Source organism: Trachypithecus francoisi, unplaced genomic scaffold, assembly GCF_009764315.1.
Source record: "Trachypithecus francoisi isolate TF-2019V2 unplaced genomic scaffold, Tfra_2.0 Lachesis_group5, whole genome shotgun sequence".
NCBI lineage: Eukaryota > Metazoa > Chordata > Mammalia > Primates > Cercopithecidae > Trachypithecus > Trachypithecus francoisi.
In genome coordinates, this window is record NW_022681470.1 from 124,550,507 (window position 1) to 124,572,735 (window position 22,229).

A 22,229-nucleotide genomic window follows, 5' to 3' on the forward strand; every position below is an offset into this window, starting at 1 on the left:
TATGAAACCATGGAATCTTAAAACTGTGTGGTAATCAATGTGATAATATTTGGTGTAGATGCACAAGACCGTTAGTGGGGAAAATCATTTTGAAGCTGATTTGTCCTTTGATGTTGATTCAGGTTTGCATATTAAAAGATTTTGAACTAGGCCAAAATGATGTGGAGCTCCAATATGCAGTAAAGATATAAAGAAGAGTGAAAAATACACACTATAGCTGCTATGTAAACAAGATGTCAAATATTATTTGTGGATTTCCTTACTAGAAAATGGTTGTGCAGATAATGTGTCAACATTTGCATTAATGATAGCACTATTAATAATGAAACTGTGCAGGATGAAGCTCTTGGTTCCATGTTTCAGGAATATAGTAGGGAAGGGAGAGGTGTATTTCACCTCTCTAGAAACAAGGCTTCAATATTAAGAATATATTACAAGTACAGTCTTCATGGTGAGTACGCAAATATCATCCTTCTTTCCCATGGCCTCTTTTTAGGCCATATTCATTCAGACTCAAAAAGAGAACAAGGGTTTTTTTAAGGTTATATGAGATTGAAGTGACACCTATACTGCTTTTTGTGTCGATTTGGAAATTCTAAGCTCTTTTCAACTGCTCCCCGTTAAGACCAGTCAGCAGGCCAGATCTGCTTTCACTTCTCTTGAAAGGCTCCATAGACAGACAACCTTTTTTCAGCCAGTGTAGATCTGGTTTTATTGTTACTATCTCACTCTATAGCATCTAACCAACAGTTAAGATAACTAAAATCTCTAGAATTTATGGAGGGCTTTTATTTCAATGAAAGTACTTTTATATCTATTTTTATTAAAACATGAAAACTTAGGGCTCAAAAGGAATTCAAGTTCTCTGGCCCATTTTTCACGAGGTTCACTCTCATTTGATATGATTCTAAAATGCTGAAAATACACTTTGCCTAAGAAATGAAGGGTTAGATATCAACCATTTCCAAGATCCCTTATCACTATGATGTTTTCTTTCTATGATTCTTCTTATGTAAGCTTCCAAATGAGATATTCCAAAAAGAACTTTGAGAAATCTCTGGGGTTTTCTTAGCAGACTACACTAATGGAAAGTTCTTCCATTAATCTATCTTCTATTCCTTGCCCGGAATTTTATAAATGTGTTCAATTACCATATTAATTACAAAGCCACATGTGGGTGTCTAGAACATTCCAGACCCGAAAAGTATTTTCTTCCAACTGAGTGTAATCATGATATGAGCACCTGATCTCGTTTACTTTTCTCTCCAGAGCTGTGTACTTGTCCTCTTTCCAGCCTGACTGTGACTCACAGAGGGAAGAAGAACAGGGCAGGTTTTTCTATTCCAGGCTTTTTTTTCTGCTGTGAGTACGTATTTTTATTCATTGTGGTAGGTATTCAGTACCCCAGCAAGTTACATCCTTCATGCAATACCACAGCATAGCAATTTCCTTTGCAAAATTCCTTGGCAGGGAATACTACCAAATGCTAACTTTGTCCCAGAAATAACTGCATATTGGACCATATGAAAGATTCTACACAATATACTTTAACTGTGCTTAAAGAAATGGTGATGCCAGGAAAATCGCAAAGTATGAATGAAATTTGAAGCTTAGGATAACTTTCTACCACAAGTTTCTATCCATATGGCAATAATCTTGGGGGGGAAATTACCACTGCATTTAAAAAGACATCAACGGCTATCTCTCTGGAATATATGCTTTGCCTTGGAGGCAGAAAGATGAATGGCTAGTAATATTCTTTCTTATTAACCTGTTTCACAACATGAAATCATCTTTTTATCAGTGATCTGTGTATAACACAGGATTCTACCCAAATGCAAGAAACCCTAGTGTTTCAAGATGATTACAGATAAATGGCAGAAAAATATTGCATAAAGTTTATTTATTACCAGGCAACCCTACACTATTTAGACAACTAAAATAAACCTAAGCAGCATTCCATTTGTGACACTGGCCAACAAAAAGGTAAGGAGTTTTCACTAGAAGTGAATTTTCAGCTTGAGCTATGACCTCGGAAGAAATGAGATTTGTAATGTAAATGCTAATAGAGCCACTTCCATGGCAGCTTGAACCCACTGCTATGAAAACACAGAATTACAAGCATCTTTCAGCTTCTTCAGTTTAGTTTTAATTACTGCAGAACAGCCTTCTTCTGCTTCTCTAGTCCTGCCTCTGTCAACACTCCACTCTGAACCTGGATTCTCTGAAGCTTCTGTGTTTATAATATAAGCTCGCTCTTTAAGAAGGCTTTGTTTTGCGAGATTCTTTTTAAATCTCTATTTTCAGCTGGATGACTGTAATTCCCTCCTACCATTTCCTATTCACTCTTTCTTTAAATTCTGCCCAGAGAAATAGATATCACTGTGTTCAAAACACTAAGTTCAAAAATTGCAGTTAGAAAAATGACTCCCGAAGGAAACGCACATCCTTATCCTAGGGAAATCCAACGTTAAAATTGGTGTATTGGGTATCCAAGATGTCTGCAGCCTTTCATTGCACTGAAACTACTTAAGGCACATACTATGACTTGGTTAGCCTGCTTCTCTCTCTGCAAAGTCTGTTTCCCAAACCTTCCAACCTTCTCTCATAGGTTCTCTCTTTGTATCATCTACACCAGTGGTTCTCAAAGTGTGAAATGCAGAATCTTAAGGGTTCCTAAGAACTTGTAATGGTTTCAGGGCATCTGCAGGGTCAAAACTTTTTTCATAGTAATACTAAAGCATTTATCTTTTTCATTTTGTTAACTGTTTGCATGGATTGTGCAAAAGCAATGGTGGGTAAGACTTCCAGTGCCTTAGCAAAATCAAGGCAATGACATCCACTGTATTACATAGTTATTGTGCTTTTCAGTTGCCTCACACAGTTTTCGCAAAATCCCATTTCACTTAGAAATATCCTAACAAAAGAGTAAAAATCATTAATTTTATTAAAACTGAATCCTTGAGTACAATATTTAATAATATTATTATTTATTTTTTATTAGAGACAGAATCTCACTATGTCACGTAGGCTGGAGTGCAATGATGTGATCATAGCTTACTGCAGCCTAGAACTCCTGGGTTTAAGGGATCCTCTTGCTTTAGACTCCTGAGTAGCTAGAACTACAGGTATGTGCCACCACGCCAGGCTAAATCTTTTCTTTCTGTTTTTGAGAAATGGGGTCTCACTATGTTACCCAGGCGGGTCTTGAACTCTCAGTATTTAATAATTTAGATGACAAAATAGGAAGAAGACATACAGCACTTTTGCTGCATATAGAGATACAAGTTTCGTGTCGAGGAAGAGCATTTGTGTGATTGTTTGAGTTGCAAGCTCAACAAGACACTTTGCGGAACATTATTTTTACTTGAAAGAATAACCGACAAGCTATGATTACTCAATCTTGTGTATTTGGCAGACATTTTCCCAAAAAGAAATAAAATAAGCCTAGCACATCAAGAAAAGCAACTGACAATGTTTGCTGCCATTGATAAAACTAAAAGTTTTGAATGAAAATTGAAATTTTGGAAACTTGTATCTAAGTGATAAACTTGCTGCTTCCCAATACTTGAAAATTGTTTGATGAGATTGATGGTGATATCAATGAGTGCATTGTTTATATTGTATAATGAAATATGTCAACATTTGGAAGATCTGCATAACTCCCTGAATTTATATTTTCAAATGACCATTGAAAAATGTTATAAAAGTCACGCAAAGGCAAAACAGTTACTCAAAATTAAAAGCAGACCAAGAGATTTTAATTAACAAAGTATGAAATGTGATTTCAGCTTTGACATTGTAAGTAACCTTTAATAAATAACCACTTGCTAAGTTTTGGTGAAGTATCAAAGAGGAATATACACAGATGATGATCTTAGCAGACCATTAAAGTATGCCCCCTTTTCCACTACATAGCTGAGAACAGATTTTCTTCATATGCTTTAACAGGAGTAACGTATACAAACAGATTAAAAGCAGAATCAGACCTGACAATCCAGTTGTCTTTTATGGAGCCAGACGTAAAAGATACTTACAAAAAAAAATAATATAATACCACTAGTCTTTAACTTTTCTTGTCTTTGAAAATATGCTGTGTTTTGTTTTGTTTTTTGTTTTGTTTTGTTTTTTTGAGACAAAATCTCACTTTGTTGGCCAGGCTGGAGTGCAGTGGTGCAATCTCAGTTCACTGCAACTTCCGCCTCCCGGGTTCAAGAGATTCTCCTGACTCAGCCTCCTGAGCAGCTGGGATTGTGGTCGCCTGCCACCATGCCTGGCTAATGTTTGTGTTTTTGGTAGAGGCGGGGTTTCACCATGTTGGCCAGTCTGGTCTTGAACTCCTGACCTCAGGTGATCTTCCCGCCTTGGCCTCCCAAAGTGCTGGGATTACAGGCATCAGTCACCATGCCTGGCCTATTTATGTTTTATAACAACATTTATGTTAGCATGTAATGGGGTTTGTTATTGTAATTTTTGAATTAATAAATATGTTTAGATTTATCAGTTCTAATTTCTAGGATGATAAGTGTAGATTGATTTAATACACATAAACAAAAAATCAGGAGAGTTCTCAATAATTTTAAAAAGTATATAGCGGTCCTGAGATTAAAAGGTTTGAGAACTGCTGCTATACACCCATTCATTGTCATTGTATACTAGTAGGCTCATTATTCCACTACCTTGTTTTCTTTTAGACACAGGGTCCTTAATGTAGGGTCCTGCGTGGATTTTAGAAAGTTCACAAAACCATAAAACTTCACAGAATTTCACTTAGGTATATTTTTTTCTAGGGCAAGAGTCATGAATTTTATAAAGTTCTCTAAGTCATGAGGAATCACTGCTTTTAGCTAAAGTCAGGGAGTGAATGTATCTTCTCCAAACTCTGCCTAGACTCCATGGCACCTGGGGACAGACAGTATGGAAGTCACTGGGTTCTCTGGTGTTACAAAAGAGTGACTTAATTCAATAAAATTAAATACTAAATTGATTTACTTGTTCATACTATGCACAGTACTCCATCTAGGAGCCACAACATAAGGAAGGGATGAGGTAGATAGGATGAAGTTCCAATCATAGTAACTCTTCCTTTAGCTTTCCTCACTTTCCTACCGCCTTTCTTCCAGATAGATCGGATACCTTTCCTTTTGCTTCTCTAATGCCCTCTCTGCACATTCTATGATGCAGCATAAGTCCATGATTATCTTCCCTGCTGAACTGTGAGTCCCTGGAGAACAGGAGCTATGCCTACTCATCTTGGCATCCACTGTGACTGGCACAGGGCCTGGGATATAAGAAATGCTCAATTATTATCTTTTTTTATGCTGTTCGTTTACAGATGGAAAGAAGGAAGCAGAACACAAATAACTATCATAGTAATGTAAACAATGTGTCATAGTGGCTTAGAGTATAGACTCTAGATTTGTATCTCCTGGATTCCAAGCCGAAGTTCTGCCACTTAATACTTTAGTGACCTTGGACAAACTATTCTTCCTCTCTGTGGATCAGTTTCCTCATCTGTAAAGTAGGAAAAATAATAGTGTCTCCCTCATAGCATTGTTCGGAGGTAATTTTTATGAGAATAAAAGAGGTAATTCTTGTAAAATTCTTAGAACAGTACCTACACATAGGCAGGCCTCTCTTGGTAAAGAAGATGAAGTCATTCATATCTGACTAAATATGAAGAATCTTTAGAGGTAGGCAACTTATAAGTAAAGTGCATTTTTTTCCAAGATCATTTTAATTATCATTCACACTTTTACACATGTTTGATGATAAATTTATAGAAGTCAATATCAAGTAGTGATCAGGGGTTCATCACCTTTTCATTTTATATCTGGTTAATCTCTGATAACTTTTCTCAAGTGACGTGGTGTAGCATCATAAGGCGTTGTGCAGTATCAAATGTTATGCACAAATAGGTACCTAATGGTGGGTTTAAGGATGTTGCAGCAGTCCAAGTTCTTTCATTTTCCTGATTATAACTGCATTTGCATAATGTATGAATTCAAACATTATTGCTGTTAAATAATGCATAAATATTCTCTCATGCTGAAATATGTCTATTTCCTCTCCATGAATTCTGTTGAGTATATCCTTCAGTTATTGTTCTAGTTACAATGTACTTGGAGATCCAGATACATCAGAACCATGACTGGGGGAAATGTCATAGCCAGAAAAATGCATATTCTCAGAACTGTAAATGAAGTATACATTATTAAGTGTGCCAGGTTTTTCCCTCTTCGGGGTGCATTATATTCGGAATCTAACGTTTTCTATTTTAAAAATGGCAAATACTTCCTTGATCACCTGATAATTAGAAAAAATTTGCATGTCTAATACAAATGTCCTGGAAGTTCTCAGAAAAAAAAAAAAAAAGATAATTTTTTCTTTGTTTTCTTCTGCTTTTCCAAAGCTAAATATAAATATGAACATGATCATATGCTTTAGAGATTTTCTTGCATACTAGGAAATACTACCTAAATTATTAGAGGCAATGATAATTGCTATGAACTCCCACTTCAACTTTACAGATCTCAATTTTCCATTTAGTGTACGCTCTATGATTCTCTTATGGAAACCACAGCTGCTTCTTTGTTTTATAAAATATATGTTTAAAACAAAATATGAATGTTTATTTCTAAATATATTGTCTATTTTTCTTTCCCAAAAAGATGACTTGCCTTTCCAATTCCCTTTGACTTGTAAAAGAGATATAGCCTAGGACTTAATTTAGAATCGACTACAGTAGATTCTCTTGTCTTAGTCTATTTTCTATTTACTGCTAGTATGAAATAATCAAGTGATCAAAACAGACCACGTTTTAAAAATTGTATCTTATTTTATGACTCAACATTATGATGCCAAAAGATATCTATCCCCATATTACGATTGCTGTAATGTTACTCACACACATGCAATCACATACACATATGAACAGAGTCTATTTTCTCTGTCAGATGGATTTTCTGTTACTTCCCTATTCTATCCTCTACTTACTACTGCTGATAAAATGGTGTGATGCATTCAAATGTCTAATAAAAAAAGGATGTGCCTTTAAAAGAATGCATTTTAATCCTAAGTATTTCATCACAGAAAAAGATAGCTCTGAAATGCATCATAAGAACTTCAAACTTTTAAATGAAAACTTCAAATATATTTTATTTGAAAATTGAATATACCTGTACAATAAACAAAATAAAATGGACTGTGACATTGCTTGTCAGTTTCACACATGGAACTCCCAAACAAATATTTGCTAAATAAATCAATTTCATATACAACAAGGCTGTTCATTAAATATTTTCCACTTTGCCATAGATTGTATGCAATGGAGCTATCAAAGCATGAGATAAGAGCTGCAGAGCCCTAGCTCTGGGCACTTCAGATTTAGAGAGCACAAATTTTCAGCACAAAAACTTGAACCAAATTTGTTTCTTTCTCAACCTCCTTAATGAGCAGTTCTAAAGCCCATGGAGCAATTGATTTAAAAACAACAACAATAGGAAGCAGACCACTGGGCATGGAGATCCAAGGACACCTTCCACTGGGGAGATTGTGGCTACAATTTGGAAGTTTTAAACTCCTGCCCATTTCTCTGCATGGTTTATGCCCATAGGAATGTTGCCTACCTAAATCTTAGTAAACAGAGGGAACTGCTTAAAGCTGCATGCTCAAACATTAGATTATCTTCAATGGAAAAGAGGTTTTATAAAAAACTTCAACCCAAATTCCACTTGCAAACCCAGGGAAAGAGAAGACCCAACATCCACCACATCCTCAGATCCACCGGACAAACCCCCAGCATTAAGTAGCCAAAAGAATTGGGACTTCAGCATTTTACTCTTTTTTTTCTTTTTTTTTTTGGAGGCTGGATCTCACTCTGACACCCAGGCTGAAGTGCAGTAGCACAATCATGGCTCACTGCACGCACAAATGCCCGTGCCCAAGCCATCCTCTTGCCTCAGCCTTCTGAGTAGCTGGGACCACAGGTGTGCATTTTACTTTTATCAACTATAAAAACTTGATTCAACCAACCAAACGGCATAAGACTTGGGGGAGCATTGTTGTTTTTATTGAGGTATATTAAATAGTACAAATAAGTTTGAAACTCAAATTGCTTCTGTGAGAATGCTATGGAAACATGGGGAAGTTCTGCAAGCTTTGTAAATCTTTCATCTTGGGTGTTCCCAGAACCTTGAGACTGTTTTGTCAGCCTCTCCACATTCATTCAATTTGGTGACATTTTCTCTACCTTGCAAAGTCCCTCAACCAAAAGAGCTTATTAGTAGAATAAACCTTTTGAAAGACACTAAATTTCCTCAAGGTGCTAGAAAACCACACATAACGTGAGTCTATTGATTGCAAAATTACTCCGTGAGGTCTGAATATTGTGCCGGGCCCTAATGTCCCAATTGCCTGCACTGACAAGTATTCCTGACTCAAGGTCTTGGGAAGATCAAAGCCCTGGTGACACTTGCACTCCCCATGCTGTCTCCCTTCTCGCCCTGCCTATAGGTCCAATCTCCAGCTCTTACTCATTTAGGCAGTTTCTCTAAGGCTGAGACAAAGGAGTGTTTAATCAGAAAATGTATTAACTAATTGGTGAAGCCTATTATAAAAATCCCCCTAATTACTCTGTGGTGTCAAGAAAAAGGGCCTGTCAAGAGAGTATCAGTGCTACAACAGTGACAGCAAAAAGCAACATTTGGAAGTGTTCCTCCCTTGGGCCTTTTCTTTGATTTTTGCCTTTAATACTGATAAGAAGTGACAGTAGTTGGATAAAACAATCAAAACTTGTGTTGAGGAGCTTATAAACCTTCTGACACTTCAATAAACCAAAAGCCGATATGAAACTAGCAGAATGGTTTTATTTTAACTCTGGCTAGCCACACACCACAGACATGACATCCATTTGCAGAGCTCTGAGCTATCTCCTTGATATAATATTTTACTAACTCTCATTTCACATCTTTTAAATAAGAAATAAATGCTAAATTCTACCAAGAGAAATAAAATCTTTTATAATCTTTTAGACAGTTGTTGTCATCCCTCAGGAGAGCTTTATGCCTGCTGCTAAATGTCTACAAATCAATATTTAATATTTTGAAATATGAAGTCTTAATTATCTATCTCCCCTTTAAGCGTGAAATCCATACTGAGTGAAAATAAAACCATTTGTTGGCTGATGGATTGATTGCCACTTATTAGCACTTTTTTGATCTGCAGGTCAGATTACAGGGCTTCATTCCAGACACATACTATCATACCTTATCATTTATGCCTTGACGTATGAATGAGTAGAACAGAATATGGTAACTCAGGGCTGTGTGAAGATCCTTTTCACTTTGGTTTATTGGAGTAACACTGACAAATTAAGAAAGAAATAATCTTCAAGTCATAACCATTATTTGTGTTCCAGACAGACTTTTTACTCTTAGGTACAATAACAATACAAATTCTAATGCCCTATGTACACACTAGAACGTAAAAGAGAATTTTGTATATCTCTCCCTACCAAGGAGGAAGGGGGAAATTGTATGATCTTGATCAATTGTGTAATATTACAAAAGCCCCAATTAAGAAAGGAGGAAAACCCATGGGCTTCTGTGTACCTTTCTCCTGCCCGCACTTGACCAGAAGCCTTAACTACAACAGAGCTGAACCCTGAGCAGGTCTTCTGCCTCTAGGAGTAAAGAGGCCACAACTAGATTGGTAATAAGCTGAATTTTCTTGGTTGTATTTGTCCAAAGCATAAGCAGGAGCTTCCTGAAATGAAACACATAGTTAAGTGGGGAAAGGCTTTGTCCTCGTTCCAGAACCTGTGAATGTGACCTTATCTGGAAAAAAAGGGTCTTTGCAGATGTAATTAAGTTAAAGACCATGAGATGAGATCATCCTGGATTATCCAGGTGGGCCCTAAATCCCATGATAAATGTCCGCATAGGAGTCACACAGGGTAGACGCACCCAGGGAGAAAGAGGAGAAGGTCGTGTGAAGACAAAGGCAGAGGCTGGAGTTATGCAGCCACAAACCAAGCCATGCCTGGAGCTACCAGTGCAGTAGGCAAGGAAAGATTTTCCCCAGAGCCTACAGAGGAAATGCAGCCCATTTGACACCTTGATTTTGGACTTCTGGCCTCCAGAACTGTGAGAGAATAAATTTCTATTGGTGTAAGCTATAAAGTTTGTGGTTATTTGCTGTGGCAACCCTAGGAATACACATGGCATGAACACAAGAAGACTTAATGGGGAGCTTGTGAGGTAGACAAGCCCAGTGACAAATGAACTGTACTGACTGGTCCTGAATTCAGCTGGGATGAGAGTTCAACAAGTGTTTAGAGGCTTTCCTCAAATTACATCTTTCTTGCTTACCTTGATTTCTCTATCATTACCACTTTTTGGTCCTTTTTCCGTGTAAATGCACTACATGCCTATACTATAGAATAATGTGATTGTATAGCTTGGGTTTGCACATCAGTTCAGCCACTTAACCTTAATCATCACTTAATCACTCCGAGCCTGTGTTCTGTTATTTATAAGAAGAAGATAATAGTATCTCCTTACAGGTCTGTTGTAAGATTACAGATATATTTGTAAAGTATTTAATACAGTGCCTGGAATACAATCAACGCGCAATAAGTTACAGAAAAAGAAGCTGTTTTTTCCTCTATACAAGAACAGTAGTGTGTATTAAATTTGGACAGTATTAAATGTGGACGTCATACTGGTTATAAACTCCAGAAGAATGGGAAGCCTATCTTTTAGATGTACCTAGCACAAAGTTGGTGTTAACAAATGTTTTTAAATGAATGTTGTCACCAAGCTTGTGGCAATTTCTATGTCAAATTACATTCCTTCCCACCCTTAAAACTCTACTTGTCTCCATTATAGCACTTTACACAATTGTTTGGTTCCCGTCATTCCAAATTAATTCCATTAAGCAAGTCCCTAACCTTATAATACAGTGATGAAGGTGGATCTTATCTTCAATTCCAAATTCATCCAACCTCTAAATCTTATGCCATCTCCAATTTAGGACCCTATAATGGAAACCATATTAATTCCAACTCTGTCTGGCTCTCTCAGCCCATGTGCTTAGTTTATTTTATCTCTTACAATTTCAAATCAAGAAATATTAGCTTCTATTAAGCAAGTCCTTTTACTGCCTCCCCAAGTCTAGCCTCTACATTGGCTTAAGCTCTTTGTCATATTTGATTGATTGCCTTGTTCCTCCCATCTACCCATCAATCTCCATGCACCTGAATGCCCCGATCAAGTCATCCCTGAGGCCTCCATTCATATTAATCTCCTTTTAAAAATTTCTTTTACAGTGTCTGCATGGCATATTGCATGGATTATAGTTCTTTTCATGATAGTACCTCACAATTTAACATTTAGTTTTATCTGCATGTGATATACATATAATTCCAATATAAAATCTGCTGCTAATATAATTGTATAGATAGATAGATATACACGTATTTTTACATGTATACACACACATATATACACATACACACATGTGAGTGTAGCTTGTCCAAGTAATCATACATACTCTCTGCAGAAGCAGTCCACATCTTTAACACGCATTAATTTTGTATTACGTAGTTCATAACATAGATATTAGGCCCTCAACAACTATTTTTTGATTGATCCTAGATCAGACACAACTGTATTGTCCAAACAAAACCAATAGAAACAAAAAATTGAATTGTATTTGCTTAATTTTTTAAATCAATTTTCCATCTTTAGTATTTTATGGGTTATTTTTTTTAAGCAAGTAGGAGAATTTTCCAGTGCCAACCCATCTGTCCCTCCTCTTGACTTTGAAGTGGTCGTCAGGCTAAATTGGTAACATCTTTCATCCTGTGGCAACGCCCCCATGTTGTTGCAGGCATGCAATTCCGATTTCATTGCCCTATTGAGCCAAAGGCAAAGAGAGGCAACAAGAGATAAATCCCTTCAAAAACTCAATAAGTTTTAATAATAGCTAACAGACACAGAATACTACCCACCATAGAAATGCTTAATTGCTCTTTGTCATTAAGTTGGCTCTAATGATAAAGGCTCTTTGTGAAGGTCCCTTCCCCTTTGGTATTAAACTGTGAAGAATTGGACTGGAAGGGCTTTTGAATACCCATCCACCCCCAACACACACACACACACACACACACACACACACACACACACACACACTCTTTCGGCTATCACTGCCCTGAAATAATATAAACAAGGAGGAAGCCAGTCTACTTACAAAGTTCTCAAGGGAAGGAATCTCAGTCATTCTAGATAATACACCACAGTGTTTCAAAATCTTCATCTGAGCCAGTTCTACCCTATGTCTTCCAAATCACTCCTGTTTCACTTTAAATGCAATTTATCTTAGGCTGCCCTCTATGGAGACCAAAAACAAATTAACAATATAAGAGTGGGCCTGAAAGTAATAGAATAGGAGACCATTGCTTCTCTCGGGGATGTTAAATTTATTCCTACATTTCATTACAATATTCAAAGAAAAAATACAAGTGAATTTACAGAGAGGATTCACTTGTGCTGTGGTCATTACAGTAGGTTTTTTAAAAGCTCTTTTTCTCCCAGAAGAAATCCACTAACTGAACATAAGGACAGCAAATGATTTTTATCAAGTTGAAATGTGGAGAAGAATTAGAGAATGTTAAAAAAGCATATATTGGAACATAAAATGATAGAACCACATTCATATTTAGCCACTAATCCATGTCCACTAACTTTCTCTTGCTTTTTTATTTTCCTCTGGAAATTTAACGGGGGGGGGGGGGTCACACATTTGACAGCAATTTTCCTATGAATTATAAGAAAACTGAGGCAAATATGTGGGACAGAGGCCAGATCTAGGAGAAGCTACAACACTATAAAAACATTGTTTCTAATGCTTCTCTTTCCTCCCTCTCTACCACCTGTTAAAAGATAAACTAAGACACATTAAAATTTTAGAGAGTTTATTTGAGCAGACAGCAATTCATGAATCAGGCAGCTCCAGACTGTGGGCCATTTTGAGCTCTACTGAAGAAGCAGCATGAGGGGAAGGCTCTTATAAACTAAAGCAAGGCAAAGAAAATATTTGATTGGTTGAAGTGGAGCAGTTGCCTTATTGGGATCATTCCAGTGGAAAGTCCCTAGTCAGAGGTTAGTTGGCACCTTTTGATTGGTTAAGCCTAAAATAGTGGAAAGTCACTAGTTAGGGGTAATTGGTGGTTCTAATTGACCTAGAATATGAAAGCTTACACTGATTTGGGTTTCACGTTGCTTACTTAACACAGGGCACTAGAGCTGCCCCAGTCTAATGGTCTTTCAACTAATTATGTTAGCATACCTCAGACTCTACTCAACATTCTCATTGCTTTTTTGGAGAAATAAGTAAGATTAAGTAAGAGTTCAAAGCTCATACAAAGTGCCTGGCTTTAGTACCACTCAATAAATACCATTTTTCAGATTATTTTCTTAAATCCTTAAGCCTACTCTGTGAGATAGATGCTATTATTAGGCAACTTTTACCAATGAGGAAAATGTGGCTCAAAGAGAGTAAGCAATTTATCTAACTCACTGAGCTAGTCAATGCTTTACCTACCGCACTACATTGACTCTATGGCAAAAAGGTGCCAGAATACTCTAGCCTTGTTTCCTTCTCTTTTACCTAAGGTGGATGCAGTCCTATGAATAGCTATAGCCTTGCTTCAGAAACTCTACATTCATAATTGGTTTGCAAAGACTAAGGCAGAGATGGAGATCAGCTCCAATGAAAAAGAAATATAGAGAAAGTCCTTCCTTTCCCTGCCTCACCTACATTGCTGCTTAGCACCATGGTCGCCAGAACCAACCAACAGAATCTGGTAAGCCAACCGCTTGGTCAGATTCATCAGACCACTGAAACTGTGGGCCTTCAGGCAGTCCCATCAGTTTGTAGAGTTAAAGAATATTAAAACTAGGAGGCACCTCGGGGGACAAATAATTGGACCTCCTCATCTTACATATGAAAAAACAGGCCCAGAGCTTAAACAAACCTCCCACAATCCCAGAACCAATATGTGGAAGAACCTGGTCTTGAACTCAGGTCTTTGGACAAGACTCAAAAGATGGACTCTTACTTTATCATATCTGTAGTAGCTGTGGCCTTGATTTGTCATCCCCCTGCCATCCCTTGATAGCAAAATGATCATAGTTTCTACTTACAAAATTCCTTCCACTTCAAGCCAAACATTATGATATCGTGATACTTTTCTAGAGTTGTAATTCTTTGTAGACGCATTTGTGTTTCTGCTATATATGTTCATTACTTTTCAACATTTAAAAACCAACTAGGATATAAGTCCTTAAAGATAGACTCTGTGTCTATTTTTCTCTTTGTGTGTTTTACTCTTTTCCTCACCCTATAATATACTGCAGTTCTCAAATCCACCCAGCAGGCTATTCAAAGACACCTTGCATGGCAAGATTCTCCTTTTATAAATATGAGATCTGAGACTTGTGTAAAAAATTACAGTTTTTCATGACTAGAGGAAATTTTTGCTTCCGTGGACTTTTTTTTTTTTTACTAGTGAAATAACTTTTCAAATTCTATGAAAAAATTTAAAACCAATGAAACAAAAACACACCAGTATTCCAAGCTGCTATAGATTGAATACTTATGTTCCCCCTACATTCTATTGTTGAAGCCTAACCTGAATGTGATGGTATTTGGAGGTGGCGATTATAGATGTGGATTAGGTTATGAGGGCAGAACCTTTATGAATGGAATGAGTGCCCTTATAAAAGTTGCCCTAGAGTGTTCTCTCCTTCCTTTTACCACCTGAGGTGACAGCAAGAAGACAGCTGTCTATGAATCAGGAATGGGTCCTCACCAGACAGCAAATCTGCCAGTGCCTTGATCTTGAACTTCCCAGCCTCTGGAACTGTGAGAAATAAATTTCTGTTGTTTATTACCACCCAGTCTGTGGTAGTTTATTATAGCAGCCCAAACAAAGACATGATCCAAATATCCAAGACAGCTACTTTTCCCAAAGGCCATTCATATTAGTGAATCATAACGGTCAGAATTACCATCCATTAACATTTTGACCATTCACTTGGTGTGAGGCTCCGAGTATTGCTTGCAGCCACCACCACTATCATCTCTACAGTATCCCAAGTCCCATAATCAGTCTCAGAACTTTTTAAATAGAACACGATTCTACTTTAATCATAATTAGTAGAGAGAGTTCAGGCTCCACAATTACTTTTAATGCCATTTTCTTGACAAATGTGCATTAAAGATTTGTTTAAATTTTGCTGTGCAAACAGCTCACAAATGAACATGAACTTGCTTAAATATCAAGAGTTGGGGTTGAATTTCAAAAATGGGCAATGAATAGGGGAAAAAAACAGTGATTCTGTACAGTGATTCTGAGAGCAGGAAAGGCATGCCATAGCTAATTCTTTTGTCATAGGGCAAATAAGTCATTATTTATTATCAATACATGATTATTAAATATAAAATACCTCTCTCCATTAGGTCTGAGTCTTCAGAATATAATTTGACCCTTTTAAAAAAATTCACATGAAGCCCTTGGCTAACACAGACATATTTAATGCCTGTTTTGTTTCAGTTCTCATTACAAAGGCTACTATTGTCAGAGATATAATATAACTCGTACCAGAGGACTTAAGAAATAAGATTTAAAACAGGCCAGGGACTTAGTCATCCATATCAGATTTTCCAAAATGTCCAAAAAATTAATCAGTTCATCCTACACTACAAGAAGAGCATCAGTACTAGCTCATGAATTATGGAGCAGTTAGTCCAACTCTCAAAACTGAAAGTTTCTGGGGCAATTCATTAAGAAAAAGATCAATTTGTAAAATCCTGGAGGTTATTAACTTGTTTAGAAGCAGCCGACAAAATTTGTCATGTCAAACCAATTCCCTTTTCTTCTTCAGCCGGGGGAGGTGAGAGGTGGCATGAAAGATGCAAAGGAGATGGTTTACTCTATTCTTAATAAGGCTTTGGATAAATCAACATATTGACCAACAACTAATATGTTGTTTGGTTAATTTTAGGGGCAACCAAACCACAGAAAGTGATACGGTAACAAATAAGAGAATCAATCCTTCGCCCAATATTTATTGAGTTTCTGGAAAGTACAAGGCACCCTGCTAGGCAATGTGTGGGAGACAAAGAAAGTCAGACAGCTGCTCTACACTCAAGACGATTAGCGTGTAGCAGGAAAGGCAGTGCTCATCAGCACTACTAGGCATAAGGCCCTGGAGATAGTTAGGCATTATAGAATAAGGTTAAAAACCTGGACCCTTGAATCAGAACATCTAGCTGTGAACTCTGGATCTGTTATTTACTAATAGCATGAACTTTGGAAAGTTATATGACTGTTGCTGTTTAATTTCCTCATCTGTCAAATAGTGGTGATGACAAGGTTATGTACATGATAAGGTATGGCTAGTATTAAATGAGTTATCACATGTAAAACACTTAGAATAGTGTGGGAAATTCAAGGAGAGACATTACTTGCCATGGTAGATAGTTTTGAAAGGGAGGAGGAGGAGAAGGATGAAGTAAGCAAGAGGAATAAGAAAGACATGTTGAAGATGCAGCATTTAAGCTGATTCAAATAGATAGGACTTGGACATGCAGAGATTGAGATAGACAAAGGCTGTGGTTTACATAAATGTTAAATTTGTTTAGTAATAACAAATACACTAACGTGTAAAATAGATTTCTGTCATATCACTGAATAGTCCAATTTTACTACATCAAAATGTCCATAAAAGATAGAAATGACACACCAGGGCCTGTTGGGGGGTGGGGGGCTGGGGGAGGAATAGCGTTAGGATAAATACCTAATGTAAATGATGAGTTGATGGGTGCAGCACACCAACATGGCACATGTATACCTATGTATCAAACCTGCACGTTGTGCACATGTACCCTAGAACTTAAAGTATATTAAAAAAAAAAAAAAGACAGAAATGAAAGACAAAAATAAGGACTCATTTACATGGGCATCATTATGAGGGCCTGGAAATCAAGGAAAATTAAAAAGAGAAAAAGGGTAAAGAAAAGAGAAGGGGTACCCTGAGCAGCTCAGAAAAAGAAAGAAACACACGCACGTGCGCATGTATAGCAAGAAGACGGAAATTAGAGTAGAAAAGATTATTTCTATTTCAATTTTATACTTATTCATTTTTCCTTTGTTTAATAATAAATGTCTGACTTCCATCAAAAGATAACAGATATCCAGGCTGGGCGCAGTGGCTCATGCCTGTAATCCCAGCACTTTGGGAGGCTGAGGCGGACATTCAGGTCAGGAGCGTGAGACCAGCCTGGCCAACATGGTGAAACCTCGTCTCTACTAAAACTACAAAAATTAGCTGGGCATGGTGGCACACCCTTGTAATCCCAGCTACTTCGGAGGCTGAGGCACGAGAATTGCTTGAACCTGGAAGGCAGAGATCATGTCATTACATTCCAGCTTGGGCAACAGAGCAAGACTCCGTCTCAAAAAAAAGAAATAAATAAAGGTAACATTCAAACTAGTATAAGCCCAAAGGGAAAGTTGATTCTTAGACAAGAATTGTAATCCAATGACTCCAATGGCAAGCAGTGCTGCCAGGATGCAGAAGGTAAAGTGCTATTGGGGGCTAAGGGTGCTCACTTATTCTCTCAATGATACTTCCCTTTCTACCCTCTCTCAGAGCGAGATGGCAGTCTCCAGAGAGGTGTATATGGACTGGTCAGTCACCCCCATGGATTCTGTAAAGTCTACCCATCTGTTCTTCCCCATCCAGAGCCTTATACAAAGCTGGACACCCAGTAGACCAGGAGTTGTTGCTGGAGGAGATCGCTGCAGGATTTGGCCCCTGCTTGTTTAGAACCCTTCCCTGCTTCCACCTTGTATCTAGAAATAAACTTGGCATAAATTGCCTACTCAAATAAATAGACTTACAATTTATATGGAAGCCTTGGTTTACTCCAATTCTTGACATGTAATCTTTAAATGGGATGCTTTTCTTTCTTCAATATGAGAAATGTATATGTTTGAAGAGGTAGTTTTCTTGATTTTAAGGGAAACCAACACCTGTGTTATAAGTCGGAGACAGCTAGCTTCTTCAGGAAGTATGCCCCTATGTCAGAGGTACACTGTAGGTGCTCTTTCCTGATTCCACTCCTCAGATATACAATGTTTCAACCACTTACTGTTCTTACATAGTCCATATTAGAAGCTGTGAGATCTTTTCTTTATCCCCATCACAGATTCTATGCTCAGATTCTAAAGAAAAGAAACCCTCTTCCCACTAGCAAGTCACATCTACCACCACAGTAACACATTTCCCTCACGCTGCCTGAGGAAGTGACTGAAGCAATATTGAGGTGGCCACCATGACAGTCAGATGTCAGCAGTCACTGTCTGCACATTCAGCCAAGTTCCTGCCAGAAGATCCAGCTGAATGGGCCTGTTCACCCACCCTGCGCAACCACGAACAGTCAATATTTAAATGTACCTAATTTCCCTGCAGGTACAGAGAGAAACTAAATTATGAAGCCTCAAAAGCAACACAGATGGCAAACTCTTACAAAATGCAGGTTTCACCATGCTAGTTGCCTTGGTTAATACTGAGTGTCAACTTGATTGGACTGAGGGATACAAAGTATTAATCCTGGGTATGTTTGTATGGCTGTTGCCAAAAGAGATTAACATTTGGGTCGTTGGGCTATGGAAGGCAGATCCACCCTTAATCTAGTGGCACAATCTAATCAGTTTCCAGTGAATATAAAGCACGCAGAAAAATGTGAAAAGGAGAGAGGGGCCTAGCCTCCCAGTCTACATCTTTCTCCCATGCTGGATGTTTCCTGCCCTCAAACCTCAGACTCCAAGTTCTTCAGTTTGGGGACTTGGACTGGCTCTCCTTGCTCCTCAGCTTGTAGGCAGCCTATTGTGGGACCTTGTGATCATTAAGTCGATACTTAGTAAACTCCCCTTTATATGTATATACTATCCTATTAGTTCTGTCCCTCTAAGAGAACCCTGACTAATACACTAGTTCTTTATACAACGTTTAAGGTGTATTGTGCACCTGAGTCTGAACACTCTTCATTCCTGTATATTTTGCCCTCTCAAGGTATCCCACATACATATACTACCTTAAAATCCAAGCTAAGAATCCTGAAATCACACAGAGAGTTTATCTTTGTTTGACTCCTTTTGCTCCAACTTTACTTCCCATGGGAGAAATATATGCTGATGTGAGGCACTACTTCAGCACATTGAAAACTGATCTGGAATTTTTCTGAGCTTTGTCCTGCCCTTCGCAATAGTCAGGCTTTCTGTTGACAGCTCCTTCTTCACCAATACTCGGCAGCTATTGAGACTCCTTATTCTATGTACTTTGCTGTCTAGAGCCCTATTAACCTCAGATTTATTAGCTTTTTTTTGTCAACCACTTACACTGCCAGCCTCCCAAGAGGAGAACACATCACAAAGCAAAGAAACTCTAAGAGACACATACATAGAAAAATATCTCAAATAGCAAACATTTACTGAAAGCAGGAAAGTCAGATGATAGCACTTGAATAACCCTTCTCTCCCACAAGAACATTCTATAGATACACTCATGGAAGTTGTGCAAATAAATCTCATTATGCTGCTGAAGTACAGAATTATTGTCTCTCTGAGAGTACTGAGATGAAGCTGAGAATCTTCACAAATTTACTGGTCTGGCTCCAGACACATGCTAGATTATATTTATCAAAATGAATGGATTTTAAAGTGAGTCCAAAATAGATTCTTTCAAAAATCTAAGACTTTGCCTCAGAGGGGCTTCTTTTTTTAAATTCTGTCCTGTCTCTGGCTTCAAGAGAGGAGGCTATGAGGGAATAGTTATTAAAACAAAGAGAAAAAGGTAATTTGACTTAAGTTACTGAACCAGAGAGCTGCCAGATGTCAATAGAGGCAGCAGAGGTTACTAGCAGCTAGGGACCAGAAATAGAAATTAGAGCAAATGTATCCATAGAAAATGCCTGAAAAGTCCATTCGGAGTGATTTTGAGATCCCTAGATGGAACCTCTCCTGGCTGACCAGACTAGGCAGCTGCTTCTTTGGTCGGTTCCACAGACACATTCTTCATAAGTGTCATGTTCCTAATTACTCCACTTTAATATATCAGTCTGATATATGCAGCTCAGTTTAACCATAAGACCAACCAAAAGGGACATAAATGAACACAGCTTTCCACTGGATTCATTTTTCACCCAGGTCATACACAAGGTGTTACACACACACACACACACACACAGACACACACACTGTGAATACTCAATATAGCTAATATTTCTTGACTGCTTACTATGTGCCAGTGCAAACTGGCACTGTTTGATCTCTTTTAACTTCTCTAAGTTTTAGCTTATTTAACTCTCAGAAGTTCTATGTGATAGGTAATATTATTGTCCCCATTTTAGAGATGAAGTAACATTTTCAAAATGAATGCAAAGAGGGAATAAGTAACTGGTCCAAGCTCAAATAGTAAGTAATGGAGGAAACATAGAAAAACAATTAGTCTAGCTTTAGAGTTTGGGCTGTTAATTACCGTAATTGTCTTCCTAAAATAGTACTTAACAACGAAATGTGTCCACAATATCACAACATGTGCCTTAAGAAAGTAAAATTTTAAAGTTATTTTATCAGGTTCTGTGCATTTGTAGAAAGACAAAATATAGAGTCATTTAACTACAAGTTCTTTGTTTCTATATATTTTTTATCGTCTAGATCTATATTGTACAATATGAAAGCCATGCTGAATTTCAAAGACTGAGTACCAAAACTGAGACCATAAAATATTTCGTTAATAATTTGCATCTGGTTATATGTTGAAATGATAATTGTGGATATCTTGAGTCAAATACAATACCAAGGTAAAAATGATATTCATTTCTGTTTACTTTTTAAAATGTGGCTACTAGAAAATTTTTAATTCCATATATGGTTCATATTGTATTTTTTCTTCTGTTTTTAGAGACAGGGCCTCACTGTCACCCAGGCTGGAGTGCAGTGCTATAATCATAGCTCATGGTAACCTTGAACTCCTGGGCTCAAACTATTCTCCTGCCTCAGTCTCCAAGTTGCAGGGACTACAGGTGTATGTTGCCATGGCTAGCTAATTTTTTAATTTTTTGTATAGATGGGGTCTTACTATGTTGCCCAGGCTGATCTCAAACTCCTGGCCTCAAGCAATCCTCCCACCTGGGCCTCCCAAACTGCTGGAAGTACAGATGTGAGCCATCACACCTGGCCATACATTGTGTTTTTAATGGATAGCACTCAATTTATGTTGGTAAATAAGGATATAAATAAACTCTGTCTCAGATTCATCACATAACCTTGAAATGGTGAAGGCTTAGTGGCTCATTTTTATACTTACATCATTAATTTTTTGTACCTCAATAACATTTTAGTTCCTAATAAGATTTTGAAAATTTAGTTATAACTGTCTTTATTTGCAGACAATATCATCTTTACATAGAAAATCCTAAGAGATTTATAAAACAAAGCTAGTAAGTACATTTACCAAGTTCAAAGGATACAAGATTAATATGCAAAGTTAATAAAATTTTCATGTATCAACAGCAAATACTTGACAAGTGAAATTTAAACTGATTCATTCCATTTAAAATAGCACCAAGAAATAGAAAATAGGAATAAATTTACCAAGAGATATCTAAAAGTATACATCATTTCTGACAGAAATAGAAGAAGACCTACACAAACCAAGAGATATACCATGTTTATGGGTTGGAAGACTAAATATTATTATAATGTCAATTCTCCTCAATTTGATCAACACGATTTCAATAAAACTTCCAGTGAGCTTTTTAAAGTAGATACCACAAAGTTGTTTCTTAAATCTATGTGAAAATATCCTATAATAGCCAAAACATTATTGAAAATAAAAGCAGAAAAAATTTCAACTCACACTGCCTGATTTCAATGTTTACTATGAAAAGTATGGTATTGCATAAAATTTTTTAAAAGATCAGTGAAACAGAATAGAGAGTCTGGAAACATATGATCAAGTATGTGGATTTTTTACAAATGTCCCACAGCAATTCCATGAGAAAAGAATAATTGCTTCCAAAAATGATGCAGTAATTAGATGGGGAAGAAATTAAGTTTAACTTCCACTTCACAGAAATATTAACTTGAACTGGCT